The 17007-nt window shown below is 40.4% G+C and overlaps 1 protein-coding gene across 18 annotated transcripts in view; it reads right to left on the bottom strand.

Annotated features, from left to right (window-relative positions):
* Positions 1–17007, bottom strand: part of epb41l2 (erythrocyte membrane protein band 4.1 like 2) — a 200130-nt gene that overhangs the window by 158571 nt on the left and 24552 nt on the right. For 7 of the 18 annotated variants that reach the window (XM_073057272.1, XM_073057280.1, XM_073057281.1 and 4 more), the window contains exon 1: positions 5445–5776. The exons of 1 other annotated variant lie outside the window; for it this stretch is intronic. The gene's annotated coding sequence lies outside the window, so the exon portion shown is untranslated. Of the gene's footprint in view, positions 1–5444; positions 5778–17007 lie in introns of those variants that run through there. 10 more of the 18 variants (XM_073057284.1, XM_073057286.1, XM_073057285.1 and 7 more) reach the window with 5 other exon arrangements.

The raw sequence follows: 17007 nt of genomic DNA, 5'->3' as shown, positions 1-17007 counted from the left end.
CATCACACCACTCCCACAGAACAATGACTGAAACTATGAGCATACACAAGGACTCAAATACTTGTACTAATGGCACTTTGTGCATTACTGTGATATTCTGATGCTGCAACTTATTTTCTGCTACTTAACTATTTAACACTGTTTTTCTATTGCTGTCTTGTTTTTATCTACTGCTTTATTTAATTGCCTGAGAGGAAGCCAAACAGATTTTCATTGTGTCTATGTATAATGGCAATAAAGATCATTCAATTCAAAATGTAGTGAAGATTACAACATAAATGAACTGTATACATCATAACAGCAAGATACAGTTAAGGCTGACGGGCAGATGCATACTCCAGAAATAAATTAAATTACATTAGAGCTATGTAGAGTGGCAGTAACAGTCCAGCTATCCACAAACAATCTATGCTCTTTTCACACAATCTAAGCAATATCTCAGTAGTGCTCCAGTTAGGAACAATCCTACAGGATCCATTGAATTCTGACACCCCGAGCTGTAATAGCATCATGCTAACTGGTTGGCTGAGTCTCTTGCATAGGAGCCTCCATACCAGGAGGTGATGCAACCAGTCACAATGCTTTCCATCAGACATCCAGAGAAATCAGAGTTGTGGTTTTTTTTTAAGTGATGTACCAAATCTACCAACTCTTTAAAAAATGTCACCGACTTGCCTTCAGCATTGCAACAACATGCTAAGCTATCCACCAAGATCTTGACACCCAGACACTTGAAGCTACCTTTCTTTTTATTCCACTGGCCCTTTAATGAAAACTGATGAATATTCTCCCAAATTCCTGAAGTCCACAATCAATTCTTTGGTCTTGCTAACTTTGAGTGGAGGTTGTTCTTGTGATACCACTAAACCTTGAGTATGCTCGTGCATGTAGATATTAAGAAAGAGGATGTGCAGGAGCTTTTGCAAAGCATTGAGTTGGATTAGTCACCGGGACCTGATGAGATGTACCCTAAGCTATTGTGGGAGGAGAGGGAGGAGATTGCTGAGCCTCTGGCAATGATCTTTGCATCATCAATGGGGACGGGAGAGGTTCCGGAGGATTGGAGGGTTGTGGATGTTGTTCCATTATTCAAGAAAGGGAGTAGAGATAGCCCAGGAAATTATAGACTGGTGAGTCTTACTTCAATGGTTGGTAAGCTGATAGAGAAGATCCTGAGAGGCAGGATTTATGAACATTTGAAGAGGCATAATATGAATAAGAATAGTCAGCATGACTTTGTCAAAGGCAGGTCGTGCCTTATGAGCCTGATTGAATTTTTTGAGGATGTGACTAAACACATTGATGATGGTAAGAGCTGCAGAGTATCAGCAAGGCATTTGACAAGGTACCGCTCCAAGGCTTATCGAGAAAGCAAGGAGGCATGGCATCCAAGGGGAAATTGATATGTGGATGTGTATCCAGAAATGGCTTGCCCATAGAAGGCAAAGAGTGGTTATAGATGGGTCATGTTCTGCATGGAGATCGGTGACCAGTGGTAGTGCCTCAGGGATCTGTTCTGGGACACCTACTCTTTGTGATTTTTATAAATGACCTGGATGAAGTAGTGGAGGGATAGATTTGTAAATTTGCTGTTGACACAGGTTGGAGGTATTGTGGATAGCGTGGAGGGCTATCAGAGGTTATAGCGGGACATTGATAGGATGCAAAACTGGGCTGAGAAGTGGCAGATGGAGTTCAACCCAGGTAAGTGTAAGACAGTTCATTTCAGTAGGTCAAGTATGATGACAGAATATAGTATTAATGGTAAGACTCTTAGCAGTGATGAGGATCAGAGGGATCTTGGGGTCTGAGTCCATAGGACACTCAAGGCTGCTGCGCAGGTTGACTCTGTGGTTAAGAAAGCATACGGTGCATTGGCCTTCATCAATCGTGGTATTGAGTTTAGGAGCCGAGAGGTAATGACCCCTGGTCAGACCCCAATTGGAGTACTGTGTTCAGTTCGGGTCGCCTCACTATAGGAAGGATGGGGAAATAAAAGGGTGCAGAAAAGGTTTACAAGGATGTTGCCTGGATTGGGGAGCATGCCTTTGAGAATAGGTTGAGTGAACTCAGCCTTTTTTCCTTGGGGCAACGGAGAATGAGAGGTGACCTGATAGAGGTGTATAAGATGATGAGAGGCATTGATCATGTGGATAGTCAGAAGCTTTTTCCCCAGGGCTAAAATGGCTAACACGAGAGGGCACAGCTTTAAGGTGCTTGGAAGTAGGTACAGAGGAGATGTCAGGGGTAAGTTGTTTTTTTCCCTACGCAGAGAGTGGTGAGCACGTGGAAAGGGTTGCCGGTGACAAGTGGTAGAGGCGGATACGACAGGGTCTTTTACGAGACTCCTGGACAGGTATACTGAGCTCAGAAAAATAGAGGGCTATGAGTAAACCTAGGTAATTTCTCAGGAAAGGAAATGTTCAGCACAGATTTGTGGGTCGAAAGCCTGTATTGTGCTGTAGGTTTTCTATGTTTCTATGTTCTACGTTTCATTCCTGCACACCCCCTTCTTGCCATCACTTCACACAGCTGTTTGTTTGCTCAAGAAATGTGTAAAGGAAAGCTGATGCCTTGCTGATTAGGACTGATACACAGCTGTGATGAGACCGTTGTAGGAGTAGAGCTTAGCTTTGTCTCTGTACTCAGAGGAAAAATAAACTCAGGTGGCATCCTTAACGCAGTTGACTGGGAAATATGTCTGAAGACACCTGCTACAGTTTGTAAAGACCAACAAGCATAAAAAAAATTGAAGCACTTCAGCATTGATAAAAATTAATACATTGTTCATACTTCAGCTCAAAACTCCAATTGCAGCAATTTACTCAGCAATATCCCTTGCTGCAAAAGGGCCCCACGCTCTTCCTTTATCACCTTGTCTGTCACACAAAGGGCCACCTCGTCAAGCATGTCTGTTCTATTTTGGGCTCCAAATTCTAGTTCTCAGTAGCTACCTTCTGGGCTGAAAAGTAAATATGCAACCTGTTTTAGTCTGAAAGATCAGTGCTGAGCTTCCAATTCCACCCCGATATCATCCATGTTCATCATCTCCTGCATGAACTTTGTAAAATTCCAATTCAATCCTAGACATACTGTATGTCAATCCATCCCAATACATATCACATCTTAATCCTACAACTTGCCCTTGTCCATCATTTTTGGATTGTTCACAGTAGTAATACTGTACTGTGATTGCTCAAATTGAGTACGATGTTCTCTTAAGGGGTTGTCTATTGGTGGGTCATGAGGTGACTGCATAGACTGATCTCCTTGGGGCACCACGATAGCCTAGCTGTAAGTGTGATGCTATTATAGCTCAGTAGTGTTTGGAGTTTAATTCCAACACCATTTGCAAGACATTTGTACTGCAAGGGTTTGTTCCACACTGTATCTCTAAATAAATAAATAAATCCTGGGATGCACATATTTAGAGTGGATTCCCCTAATGGAGAACACACGTGCAAGACTTTGTTCAACGTGGGAAGGGCGATGCACAGGTGCTTGACAGACCAGTGTCCAGTGGCATCTAATGCAAGACAACTAGGGACCCTGCACTATGTAGCCTTTCTCAGCCTTCACTGCTGTTATGATGTGTCATTGTTTTCTGACAGCTCCACCATTGAGATCCTGGTTGGATCACTGTGTGGAACAGAAGTTCTCAAACTTTTGTTAAGCCACGGAACCCTACTACTAACCGAGGAGTCCGCAGACCCCAGGTTAGGAACCCCTGGTTCTGGAACCTCCCACCTTGACCTTAACATCATGGGTGATCCTAGCAGGAGCTAAGTTCCAGATGGCTAAACTCCAAAGAGTATAGTTTTCTGGATCTCAGGAACTCACAGGCCTCTCCGCAATAGGATGAGGATCTTCCAGTCAAGCCTCTACATTAAGGGCTGCTGCTACATTCATGTGCCCCTTCTTATAAATTCCCATATTCCTGAGTACATTTGCCCTTGATTATTTTTTTACATGCCCATGGAAGATTGAAAACAGTCCACATTTTTGTTCCTTAGAAGTTATTCCAACTTACTTTCACTCTTTCATTCAAACTCTTGGTTCTTTTTGCCGTTATGAAACCACGGTCATCAAGCCCGCTACATATTTTTTTTAAAAAACATCTCCACATTTAATCTATTATCCTTAATTTTTGTTTGGCTTGCAATATTCTATGTTTTTACTCACGAAGGGGATGTATAGCTGTATCTACATTCATTTCTTAAAAGCAGATCATTGCCTATCCACTTCAAATCTATTAATGAGTCGCCCTAACCCAATCCTCATACCTTGCCAGCCTTCCTTGGATAATCAGTTCCAGTCTTAACCGGTCTGCAGCGAAGTCACCATAAAGGCAATCATATAATGCACATATCTATTTGTAGTGATAAATTAATTCTCTTTAAAGGAATGGTGTACATTCATACAACACATTTTTTCACCGCTACAACGCCTTCAAAAGGTCGTTAACCACACTTGCAAACACGTACTCCAGCTCACATTCTGCCTTTGAAGAGAAGTACAGCGAGGTCAAGTTGTGCATGATAAATGTACGTTGTAGACCAGGGGTGCTCAACCTGAGGTCTACGCAGCCCTTAGTTAATGGTGAGGGCCCATGGCCCAAGAAAGATCGGGAACCCCTACTCTCCAACCACCAAAACGTCAAAATTATGTCGTCCTCATCCTCAACCTTGTGTAGAATATAACCCTTATTACTTAAATTCCTCCTGAATACAGATTGCTTTCAAAAGGAAAAGGAAAATTAAATACAGATTTTCCTCAATGCAAATTAACAAAATGAGAAGAAAACAGCATGTGCAAACAACGCTATCATTAAAAAAGCACAATCCAATAGTCACGGAACAGAGACGCGCACTGGAGACTCCGCGAATACTACGAAGATGTACACACGCTTCACGACCATAACGAAGACAAACACATGAAACCCACTTGTATTTCTTGTAATTACCACAGTAATCAATTTTTGCCCATCCGGAAAAAGGGACTTCTGCCTGAGAATATGCGCAAACTATTGCACAACACAAGAACGGTACAACATTGGATTCTGAAATACCAATAATTCACCCAAAACGATCATAAAATAAAACTTCGTGAAGTGTTCCTGCACTTCATTCTCGCCTACAAGTGGGCGAGGCAACATTGGACGCGGCACTTTGAAACAGGCTGCCATACAACTACTACACCCCTTCATAACGCACACCGTTACACTGCAAGAAGGGAAATAACATGCAAAACAATCAGAAATTAATATTTAGAAGGCTACCCCCTCCTCCCCTGAGTATGTGAGACGAGTTGCTGAGGGGCTGGGGGTTACAGTGAAGATAACTGGTTTCCACTCTACCGCTTGGTAATTCGATACTGGGAATCACAGATCTTCCAACTCAGGAGGGGAAATTCAAGAAAGACAAAATATACATAATAAAACTCACATGGAAGCAGTATCTTGAAGAGGAAAATCTGTGATCACCACGCAAAATGGCGCCGCTGCTCTCGGGAGAGATCTCCAGCGGGAGGTGAGCCCCCCGCACCCTGGCTCGGGGTTCCGCTCCTCCGCTGCTCGCTCGGCGCCAGCGCGCCTCGGACACCCTACCGCAGCGCTGAGCCGAGACGAGCCGAGCCGCGCTGCGCTGCGCGCCGTGACGGAGGAAAGGAAAGAGATGCGGCGGCCGCCGGTAAACACCGCCCGCGTCGCCGCGCTTGAAATTCCCCCCCGAACGCGCGCTGAACTGATGCAGTTTCCACGAGCTGCTGGGGGCGGAATTCAGAGCCTCACTATAGCTCCGCCCCCTCACTCCATCACCACGTGAAGACCCGCCCCCTCACTCATTACAATATGCAGCCCCGCCCCTTCACTCCGTCACCACGTGAAGACCCGCCCCCACTCCATCACCACGTACAGACCCGCCCCCTCACTCATTACAATATGCAGCTCCGCCCCCTCACTCATTACAATATGCAGCTCCGCCCCCTCACTTTAACCAAATCTGCCCCTCACTCCATCGCTATCAACATATTCAGCCCCACCACAGACAACCCACTCCCTCTCTCTATCACCACATTGAGCACTGCCCCCCTCACATCATCAACATATCTAGCCCCACCCCTTCCCTCGGTCACCAAATACTACCCTGAGGTTCATTTTCTTGCAGGCATTCACAGTGGAACAAAGAAATACAATAGAATCAATGAAAATCTACACACAAAGACTAACGTGCAAAGGATGACAAACTGTGCAAATACAGAACAGTTACATGGTAGCAGCAAGAAGAGAACATGGCCTGGATCGTGGAGGTCCTTGATGATGGATGTTGTTTTTTTTTGGCAGTGCTCTTGCTGCCTTCTCATTGGTTAGTGTCCCAATCAAATGACTAAAAAACACTTTTGATACACATGAGCATATTGAGCTTTACTAATGAAACGATAGGATTGATGAAGGGGGAACTCATCCTCCTGTCTATATTATTAAACCAGGTATTTGACTAGAGAGTGAAAAATGTTTATTAACACACCTGGATAGTATTTTATGAAAGCAGTTTCCTGGAAGATGGCACAGGAAGATTACAATTTATTTATTTATTTATTTGTTTGTTTCCCAGGAATGGAATAGGGCCTTCAGGCCCTTTAAACTGTGCCGTCCAGCGATCCCTCAATTTAATCCTAGCCTAATCACAGAGCAATTTACAATGGCCAATTAACCTACCAACATTGGACTATGGTAGGAAACCAGAGCACCCAGAGGAAACCCACACAAGTCATGGAGAGAACATACAGTACAAACTCCTTACAATCAGCAGCAGGAATTGAACTCGTATTGCTTGTATTGTAAGGCGTTGTGCTAACCACTACACTACCGTACCACCCAAGTTATTGTAGTGATCCAAAACTGTAAAATCTACGAATTAAAGCAACATATTTAAAGATAAGCAACACACACAAAATGCTGGAGGAACGCAGCAGGCCAGGCAGCATCTATAGGGAGAAGCACTGTTGACGTTTTGGGCTGAGACCTTTTAAAGATAATAATGCCAGACAGGGTTGCTACCTGGCTCTTTAAACCCATTGCATTTCCCCCACTTACAGCTGTTCATTTTTCATTACCTCTACTCTTGATTTATTTTCAATTGTTTAGTTAACTCATTGTTTCTTTTCCAACAGAGCATTCTACCTTGGAATTTTTCAAAAACTTTGTCTTTATAAGTGATTAATTCCTTGACTCTGTTGTTTAATGCCAGAAAGAATATTAACTTTGATATAACTTGTGTATAAAACAAAAAATATACAAAGAAAATAATTGTTTAGTAGCAAGCAATAAAAAGATAAAAAGGAACTGAACTGGAAAAAAAAATTATTAATTCCTTAATTTGCTATGTTATGATTTAATTTAAATCAATGTTTATAAGTTCAGTATCATAACCACAGTAAATCAATCAAAATTTAATCCCCGAATAGAATGCTAAATGTGCTAGTGGATATTGCTGTATATTTATGTCGACAGTAGAGCCTCTCATGTCCAAGGGCATTAGAGCAAACCAGCAGAATGTCACAGAAGTCTGCCAATTAAGGCAATTACAAGATTTAAGCCTGAACAAGCTTGAACAACAAGCAGTACAGCTGAAATTTTTTGCATTTCATACTATCGATTTAATCAGAGTCATCAGAAGCCTAGAATATTTAAGATACTATCTACACTAACTTTGATGCACCTCAATGTCTTTATGCTAAATAGCTAACATGGCATAGTTTCAGCTGCTTACTTAATAAATCAAAACTAGAAAAAAAGGCAAGGAGAAAAGGAAAGGAATAGGAAGTTAAACAGTCCGAGGAAAACAAGTTTCCACACCAGGTGATTCATCCACATTTGCAAACTGTGTGAGAAAAATGCAAACGTGGGGTTTAAAATTATGTTAAAATTTTGTCTGCAATTGAATTACACAAGGATCTATGATTTTCTCAAATCCCTTCAATATTTCCTATTGGTCATCAGATCTGCAGTCTGCACAAATCTTATTGCATCAATCTGGGCGTGGAACAAATTTTGAATTTGATTCTCCATTTCTAGTTACGCAGTTTGTGTTTTACAATATTGCTAACAGGTTTTCAAGCCCATCCAGAACAAACATTGTAGGTGTCTTTTAATTATGATTTTTAAAAAAAATGTACTTTTAAAATCATAGGAAAGCAAAACTTCGATTCTTACGAATCTTTCCTTGAACCCATAGTTCCTTTTAACTATGACCTCCTTCTGCAATATGTATCTAGCAGAACCCCATTGTAATCACCCAACAATTGGGCCATGTTCTCAGCTGTCATTGGGTTTGGAGGCTTGTGCGTCTCCGTGACCCAGAGAGCTACGTTGGCTGGCATCAGGACCTTGTGCTTTGGCTCTTGGTAGAATTACCCATGCCGAAAAAGTCAAAGGCTGGAGGCCAGAGCGGTTCATCAGTCCTCCAGATTAGAGGGTTCAGCTCAGGGCTAACAACCCTGACTGGTGAAACAAAACTGTTATGGAAACAGCAATGAAGAATCCTTCTACATCTGAGATCAACAGTATTCCCGAGTCTCCACATAGGACTTGTAAGACTAGTGAGAATGGAAGGAGCTTCTGACATGATAAAGGAATGGAATGGACTTTATTTCTTACATCCTTCACATATATGATGAGTAAAAATCTGTATGTTACATCTCCATCTAGATGTGCAATGTGCAATCATAGTAATTTATAATAATTTATAATTAACAGAAGTCTCTCTCTCTCTCTCATTCTTCTATTCATGAAAGAACAGATAAAAAGGTATGGTATATCTTTGCCTAATTGTCATCTAGTTATTTGGAAGAGGTGATGATTAGGGAAAGGAATCAACTGCAGAAGAATTGATGCATGATGCTGATGGGTGGATGGATAGATGGTGATATAGAAGAAAACAACACAAACAGGAAGGATGTGGATATGTAGTTATAAGACCAAAAGATAGAAGGGCCAATTAGGCCATTCACTTGTCTGCCATTCCATCTTGGCTGATTTATTATCCCTCTCATTCCATTCTCCTGCCTTCTCCCTGTAACCTTTGACATCCTGACTATCAACCTCCACTTTAAATATGCCCAATAACTTGGCTGCCACAGCTGTCTGTGGCAATGAACTCCAGAGATCCACTGCCCTCTGCCTCAAGAAATTCTTCCTTATTTCTAAAGGAATTTCCTTCTACTCTGAGACTGTGCCCTCTGGCACTACACTCCCCCACTATAGGAAGCATCCCCTCCACATCCACTCTGTCTAGGCTTTTCAATATTCAATAGGCTTCAATGAGATCCTCACTCATTTTTCTAAACTCCAGTGAGTACAGGCTCAGATACATCAAACACCATCAAACATTAACCCTTTCGTTCCCAGGATCCTTCTTGTAACCCTCTCCAATGCCAGTGCACCCTTTCTTAGATCAGGGGCTCAAAACCACCCACAACACTCCAAGAGTGGTCTGACCAATGCCTTATAAAGTGTCAGCCTTGCAACCTTGCTTTTATATTTTGGATTTTATATGTGTTGGATTAAGTCTTAATGCCAGATAGAGGGAAGGTGTGTGAATGATTTGAGTGATTTCCTACCTTGGCTGGTTCGCTAGACAACATACACAAAGTGCTGGAGGAACTCAGCAGGCCAGGCAGCATCTATGGGAAAAAGTACAGTCCCCAGCCCAAATGTCGACTGTACTTTTTTCCATAGATGCTGCCTGGCCTGCTGAGTTCCTCCAGCACTTTGTGTGTATTGCTTGGATTTCCAGCATCTGCAGATTTTCTCTTACTTGGATCTTAGACTGCTTATTTTGCATTGAATCCAGTGGCATACCACAATGTTCTGGCTACCAGCTTCCTTAGCCACGTTAGACATCAGTAGGTTTCTTCCTCCTAAAGCTGGAGAGGCTTATCCGTTCTCCAGCAGTATATCAGGCAATGTCTCATTAAAGTGAAGCACAACTGTCCTTGAGCATTCTGACTACACAATAAAACCTCACCCTTTCTTTGATCAATTTCCTCCTAGTTCTATCCTTTGAAAGGTCCTTTAATTACTCTGAGATTTTGCCACCTGGGATTCCAACATAATTGCTGCTGCAGACTGGAAGCCAAACCCAGGAGTAATACTATAATTAGGTGATTGTATTAAAAGATACAAACCAATTCAGTGATGAGTTTTCCAGATTTCCCACCTAGAGCTGGGATCAGTATCCTGAATATGCTTCTCTGGAACAATATCAGTATAAAAGATCAAAATCAGATCAAATTAAAGATCTATAATTTAGTAAAACTATTTTACAAGCATAAGATGCTGGAAATCCAGAGAAACACACACAAAATGCTAAGGGAACTCAGCAGGTCAAGCAGCATCTATGGAAAGGAATAAACAGTCGATGTTGTGGGCCAAGACCATTCATCATTAACTACTTTACTGCAGATTATATAGAAATGTCATAGATGGCTGTGAATAGAAGACAATGCAGAAACATCAGTTTTGACATTTCAACAACTGGGTCTCATCAGAATTTTTATCTTCCCTGATAAATTCCAACAATACCACACTAGGATATTATAAAAGTAGATTTATCCTGGGAATGATGATGAACATATCTGAGTTCATTTTAAATATCTACGATAGTTTAATTATCAAATTTGTTTCAGTATGAATTCTGGAAATGTAGTCAGTCACAAGGAATTTTGAAGAAGACTTTGAGAGGAGATGAAGTACACAAAAGGGGAGAGAGAATTGTCAGGAGCCATTAAATCTAAGGACATACAAATTCATGCAGCAGATCCATTTAACAGTGGCAGAGCCAACTGCTAACATAAGGGAGCTTCAGGATAAATTATCAGAGGGTATCACTACGACTTGGACAGGAAGCTGACACAGAAGGATATGAGATTGTCTTTGAAAATTGTGAATTCAACTTACTGGCCACTGTGTGATAATGAAGTTTTTTTAAAAACTTAAGAAAGTATGAACCCTTGGGTGGAGAGGAATAGAATATGCTACTTTGAATTCTATGTGCGGGTTGGTTTAGTACCAAAAATAACTATGGGCCAGCTGCTATGGTCATGGCTCACCACACAGAATCACAACCTACAGTTAGCCCAGGCCAATACTTACTGAATACAGATGTGGAAAATCTATGTTTCTGACCTGAAACAACTCAGAAACTGATGTAGCCTGAGCAATGGCAGGGCCTGCTACACTGAGGATACCCTTACTGAACTTATCTGCCCCCCCCCCACCCACCAACCTCCCAACACCCCCAACTGAAAACTTCGTCAAATCCACACCCCTAGCCTAGTTTTTAAATGTTTCTGAAAATCATAAATTTAATAGACTCTACAGGTGCAGAAGGTCTTGAGGAACACACACAGTGCTGGAGAAACTCAGCAGGTGAGGTAACATTATTGGAGAGGAAGAACTGTTGGCATTTCAGCCCGAGACCTTTCATCAGAACAGGAGAGAGAAAGAGGTAAAATCTGACAGGTGATGGGTGAAACCAGGTGAGGCAGAAGGTGGTAGATGATGGAGGGGTGATGAAGTAAGTCTTTCTGAAATTCAGATGTGTGTGTAGGTTATTAACTATGGTAATACTGTGAAACATTTAAAAATTAACAAAAGAATAAGGCTCGCCAAAATCTCTGGACCAGCACATAAGTATCATCACAAAAAAGACAGCACATTGCATTTACTTTCTTAGAAATTTGTGTAGATTCGGCATGTCACCAAAATCTTTGAGAAACTTCCATAGATGCACAGTGGAGAGTACCCTCATTGGTTGGATCACAGCCTAGTGTGGAAACATAAGAACATATTCTTATGTTTTTCTGTTTTGTAGCCTTTTCTGTTCCTGGGAAACAGTGGCATTTTAGGTAATTTTGGTAAATGATCATAAATGCATTTCTTTCAGCATCCTGGGGTGCATCCCATCAGGACCAGAGGATTTGTCTACATTTAAGAAATTGTGGCTACTGTCCAGTTCATCAAAGGCAAAGGGTACAGCATCAGAATAAAGGGGTGTCCCTTTAGGACTGAGATGAAGAGGAGTATTTTCAGATAGAGGGTAGTAAATCTGAGGCATTCTTTGCTATGGAGGGCTTTGGAGGCTGGGTGATTGATAGGTTCTCTCTTGACTGGTAACTGGGTCCAGGGCTATGTGGAGAAGGTGAGAGAATGGAGATGAGAAAAAAAAATCATCCATGATTGCATATTGCAGAGGCTTTGGTTGACTGAATATCCAAATTCTGCTCCTATATATTAAAGTTGCATGGTCTTACAAAGGCATTTACATCACGGTAGCATGATGCTTAGCATAACACCTTTGCAGTATCAGTGATCTGGATTAATTTCTCTCTGCTGTCTGTAAGGAGTTTGTATGTTCTCCCTGTGACCACGTAGGTTTCCTCCGGGTTCTCTGGTTTCCTCCCACATTCCAAAGATGAACTGGTTGGTAGGTTAATTTGTCATTGTAAATTGTCCCGTGATTAGGCTGGGGTTAGATCAGGGATTGCTGGGCTGGAAGGGTGTATACTACACTGTATCTCTATAAATAAAATAGACAATAGATGCAGGAGTAGGCCATTCAGCCCTTTGAGCCAACACCGCCATTCAATGTGATCATGTGATCAATGTAATACATGAAAATAAATAAAGTATTTACTACAAATAGCCTTCGTGATTTTAATGAAGAATTCAATCTTATCCTTATTATTGTAATATTATATATTTATTTAATTACTGTCCCTTCATGCCTTTGTGCTCATACACGTTTGTCAGGTTAGCTGTTGATCTGTGTGGACAATGTTTTTGTTTCCTTATGAAACAATTCTGTGCTACAAACAACCATTATACAATTTCTCGTAAGCCCTTAGGTGTATCAAAACTAGAGCTTTATCATCAATTAAAATATACAATTTATAACGTTTTATGGAACATTGAATAGTATGGAACAGTGTGAATAGGAAAGATAACGTGACTTTTTTTCTTAAAAACAACAAGTTTAAAGGCTTAAAAAACTATAATAATAATTAAACCATATTACTTAATTAAATACACCAAGACATCACCTGAGGAGCTATCAAAAGCCACATACATGTCTGGACTTACTTACATAGTGCTTAAACTCTCAAGATTAAAAACATGCTCTGCTACACTGCTGAGTTCAGATACAGCACTGTGCTAACACAACATGAGTTCATATGACATTCAGCACAAGCACTACTGAGATCAGAGAACACACAGCACAATTATGTCAGATTTCAAGCAAACTAAATACAAATACCCCCGAGGTTTTCAATACATAGCACTATCGCTCCAGAATGCAGACAAGAACCCTGCCAGTACCGGTGAGTGCAGATAAGGCATGGTATTTGCACCAACAAGTGCAGACAAAATACAACCTTGAATTTGATTTAACTATCCCAAAGGCTTGCAAAACTCTCAGCCTTGTTTTGTGTGCTTCATCGTGGTGTTCCTCTGCAGCACAGATGGTCGTAAGATGTGACTCCAGTTATGATACAGATGTCTAGCAATTGTGTTAATGTGTTCTAGTGATGTCAAAACAATGTCGTGAGTAACCAGTACACAATTTCTGGAAGTTCAATAAAAAGTGCAATCTTCAATGACAAAATTCACAGAAAAACGTTGTTGCATATCTCTGTGCAACTCTGAGTTGTGTCAGTTTACAGAATTCAATACCACAAAGTTTCTAGTATCCTCCTATGCAGCTGAAATGTCTGCATCTGCCTTTAACAGTGTATGTGCACATTATATATGTGGAAGTGTATAGCACTTCTCCATATACTGGGGATTGCTACAGCTTTGAAATGGGGTCTGTTTTATGTTGTATGATTCTGTATATATGGCTTTCTGTTTCCATTCTGTATGACCAACATGTTCCTGAGAGAATGAAAGATAAAGATGGCAAAATTTGGGAACCTTGAATGACAAAATTATTGTAAATTTAGTCAAAATGATGAAGGCTTAAGAGCTGAAGCTAGACAAGGCTCCTGAGCAAAATAAAGGAATCAGGTAACAAGTAAGGAATTAGAAACGTTAAAAGGGATCATGAGATGTCCTTGGCAAGTAGGATTATGGAGAATCCCAAGACATTTTATAAATAATTTAGGAGTATGAGGGTAGCAAGGGAAATAGCCCTCTCAAGGACAATCAAGAATATACGTGGAGCCAGAGTAATGAGTGAGGTGGTTAATTAAGTATTCACCAAGGAGTAGCACATGGAAATGGAAAGAATAGGGAGAGCGAAGTTGAGATTCTAGGACAGGGGTGGCAGTCTAATGGCACACGTGCCCAAGATAGCTCACGCAAAAAAATTGCTGACACACAGCATGCAGTGCTGCAACCCATAATAAAAAGATACATAATGATCATCTTTACTGCCAAATGAAGTAGCAGATGATTTTTACAAATAAGAGCAGTGAGATGTCTTCATAGGAAACATCTCGTGGCACCTTGGTATTAACCGAACAGTTGGGAGATGATACATTTTCAAATCCACACATAGCTAGTGTATGCATCAGTATTTAGATAGTCAACAGTTACAATAATAATAATACTATTAGAAATTAAGTTATTTTTGAATTATCTTTTAAAAAGATTAACATTAATATTTTTAAACAGGTTTTCTAAAATGCTTCATTCATTTCAGCTTGTCTCTGTAATACTTTTATTAATAGTAGAACAATGAATACATGCAAGTAAGCAAAAGTCCATAATTATTATAAATAATTTATTAATCAATGATAAACTCTGCTCAAAACTAGCATGGCACATGAGAGTATTTTTAAAAGATTACCACCAATATGGGGACATGCTCTCAAAGAGGTTTGCCACTGCTGTCCTAGGACATTTCAATACTAAGGAGGTGGCATATTGGTATTGGTGATGGATTATTATTGTCGCATGTAGAGTCGATGCAGCTTGGATACAGGCACTTCTGCCCATCAAGTCAATGCCAGCCAAGTGCACACCCAGTTAATCCCAATTTGCTCAGATCAGCCCCTATCCCTTCAAGACCCACCCTGCATATATGTATTTGTGCTGTACTGTTCTGTGTTCTATCAGTCTATGAATCCATCATCTCACCCAGCTCCATGATTTACATATATTTGTTTTTTTCAAGTGCAGTCTCCAACCCATGAAAACTGCTACTTATTATCACGGCTGAAATCAGTGTATTCATTTTATTTTTGCATTTCCAAGATACCTCTGACATATATGCTGAGGAATTTTGGGGGCAAATTCCTTACAAAGACGGTGGTCAAAATTTGCCTTCTTAGCTGCAAAAGTAAACGCAATTTACTTCCTAAAGCAACTTCAAAGGGAATTATAGTGAAGAATGAGTTATTCTGAGTGGTTCATATGGAGAAAAATAACAGCACACCTTTGGGGTAAATGGCCTGATTCTTTCTCTCACTCTGTGCTGGAACATTGTGTGTTTTTTATTATTGTAATTTTGTGTTTTGGGAGTCTTTTGACAGTCATTCTGATTGTCCTTAATGGATAAGATCAAAGATAAGATGAATACACTGGAGATTTTTTTTTGAACTTCCCAACCAATTTGTATGTCACTTTGGAAATAATAGTCAAAAAATTCTTTGTTCTTCTGACCTGAAATGTTCTCCAGAAATTGTCCAGCAAATGGCTCAGACCCTTTCTAACACAAAACAACTGGCAGTGGGCCAATTTTAAAAGCTTTATCAGAAAATTAATCAGGCAATACAATTCATGGCTCTACAGAAATAAGAAAAATCATTTAAGGTAGAGGACAAATTGTTTTAAAGTGATTCTCACTTTTATTTAGTTAACAGTACTTTCAGTAATATGATCTACTTAAACATTATTCATAACTTTCTAACCCTGTTTAACTGCTCTAAATCGTGTTGAAATCCATATTTAGTAATGGGGTTTCACTATCTCTGATAAAGCGTTAAAAGTAAATGACGTGGAGGAAATCGTAAAAATTCCAATCACAAGGGGCAAAAGTTCATGAGGCAAAAAGTGGACAAATCAAAGCGACCCAATGACTTGCACCACGTGGTTTTAAACAACATGGCTGCAGAGATAGTGGACCCATTTTTAGAAAATTTTCACAACTCTCTAAATTCAGGAATGACAACAGAAGATTGTAAAACAGCCACTGCGACTCCCTTGTTCAGAAAAAAATACAGAAAGCAGGGAGCTATAGGCCAGTTAGTGTAACATCTGTTGTTGACAAGATGCTAGAATTGATAATCAAAAAGGAATTAACTAAGCATTTAGGAATGCTTAATATAATCAGAATTAGTCAGTATAATTTCACGAAAGGGAATCTGATAGGGTGATTTTAAGGGCGACTATATTATTAAAATTTACAACAGGAAGAGTTAATGAGGAAGTGTGTTGGCATTGAATAAAAACATAGAAAACATGGAATAACTGCATCTTTTTTTAAAATGGAGGGACCTAATTAGCAGAATATCCCAGAGATCTGTTCTTAGCCCTCAGTTGTTTACAATTTACATTAATGACCCTGAAGAGGGAACAAAATGTAATGTTTCCAAGTTTGCTGTTGATACAAAAGTTAGTGGAAGTGTGTGTTATAATGAGGACATTATCATTTTGTATTCCTAGACAGGATATAGATAGAGTGAGTGGCTGGTTGAAAACTTGGCAAATGGAGTTCGATATGGAAAAGTATAATCCACCTTCCGATTCATCTTACTGAAGAAAATGACCTCTTACTAAGATCAACATACAGAAAGTGCTGGAGGAAGTCAGCAGGCCGGGCAGCATCTGTGGAAGAGCGCAGTCAACATTTCAGACCGAGATCCTTCATCAGGATTGGAGAAAAAAAGATGAGGAGTGAGAGTTAGAAGGTGGGGGAAGAGAGGAAGAAACACAAGGTGATAGGTGAAACAGAGGAGGGAGTGGTGAAGTAAAGAGCTGGGAAGTTACTTCAATAAGAGGAATCA

The sequence above is a fragment of the Hemitrygon akajei genome, chromosome 9, assembly GCF_048418815.1.
Source record: "Hemitrygon akajei chromosome 9, sHemAka1.3, whole genome shotgun sequence".
Lineage (NCBI taxonomy): Eukaryota > Metazoa > Chordata > Chondrichthyes > Myliobatiformes > Dasyatidae > Hemitrygon > Hemitrygon akajei.
The sequence above is the reverse complement of the archived record's forward strand: the minus strand, read 5'-3'. Positions and strand labels throughout refer to the sequence as shown.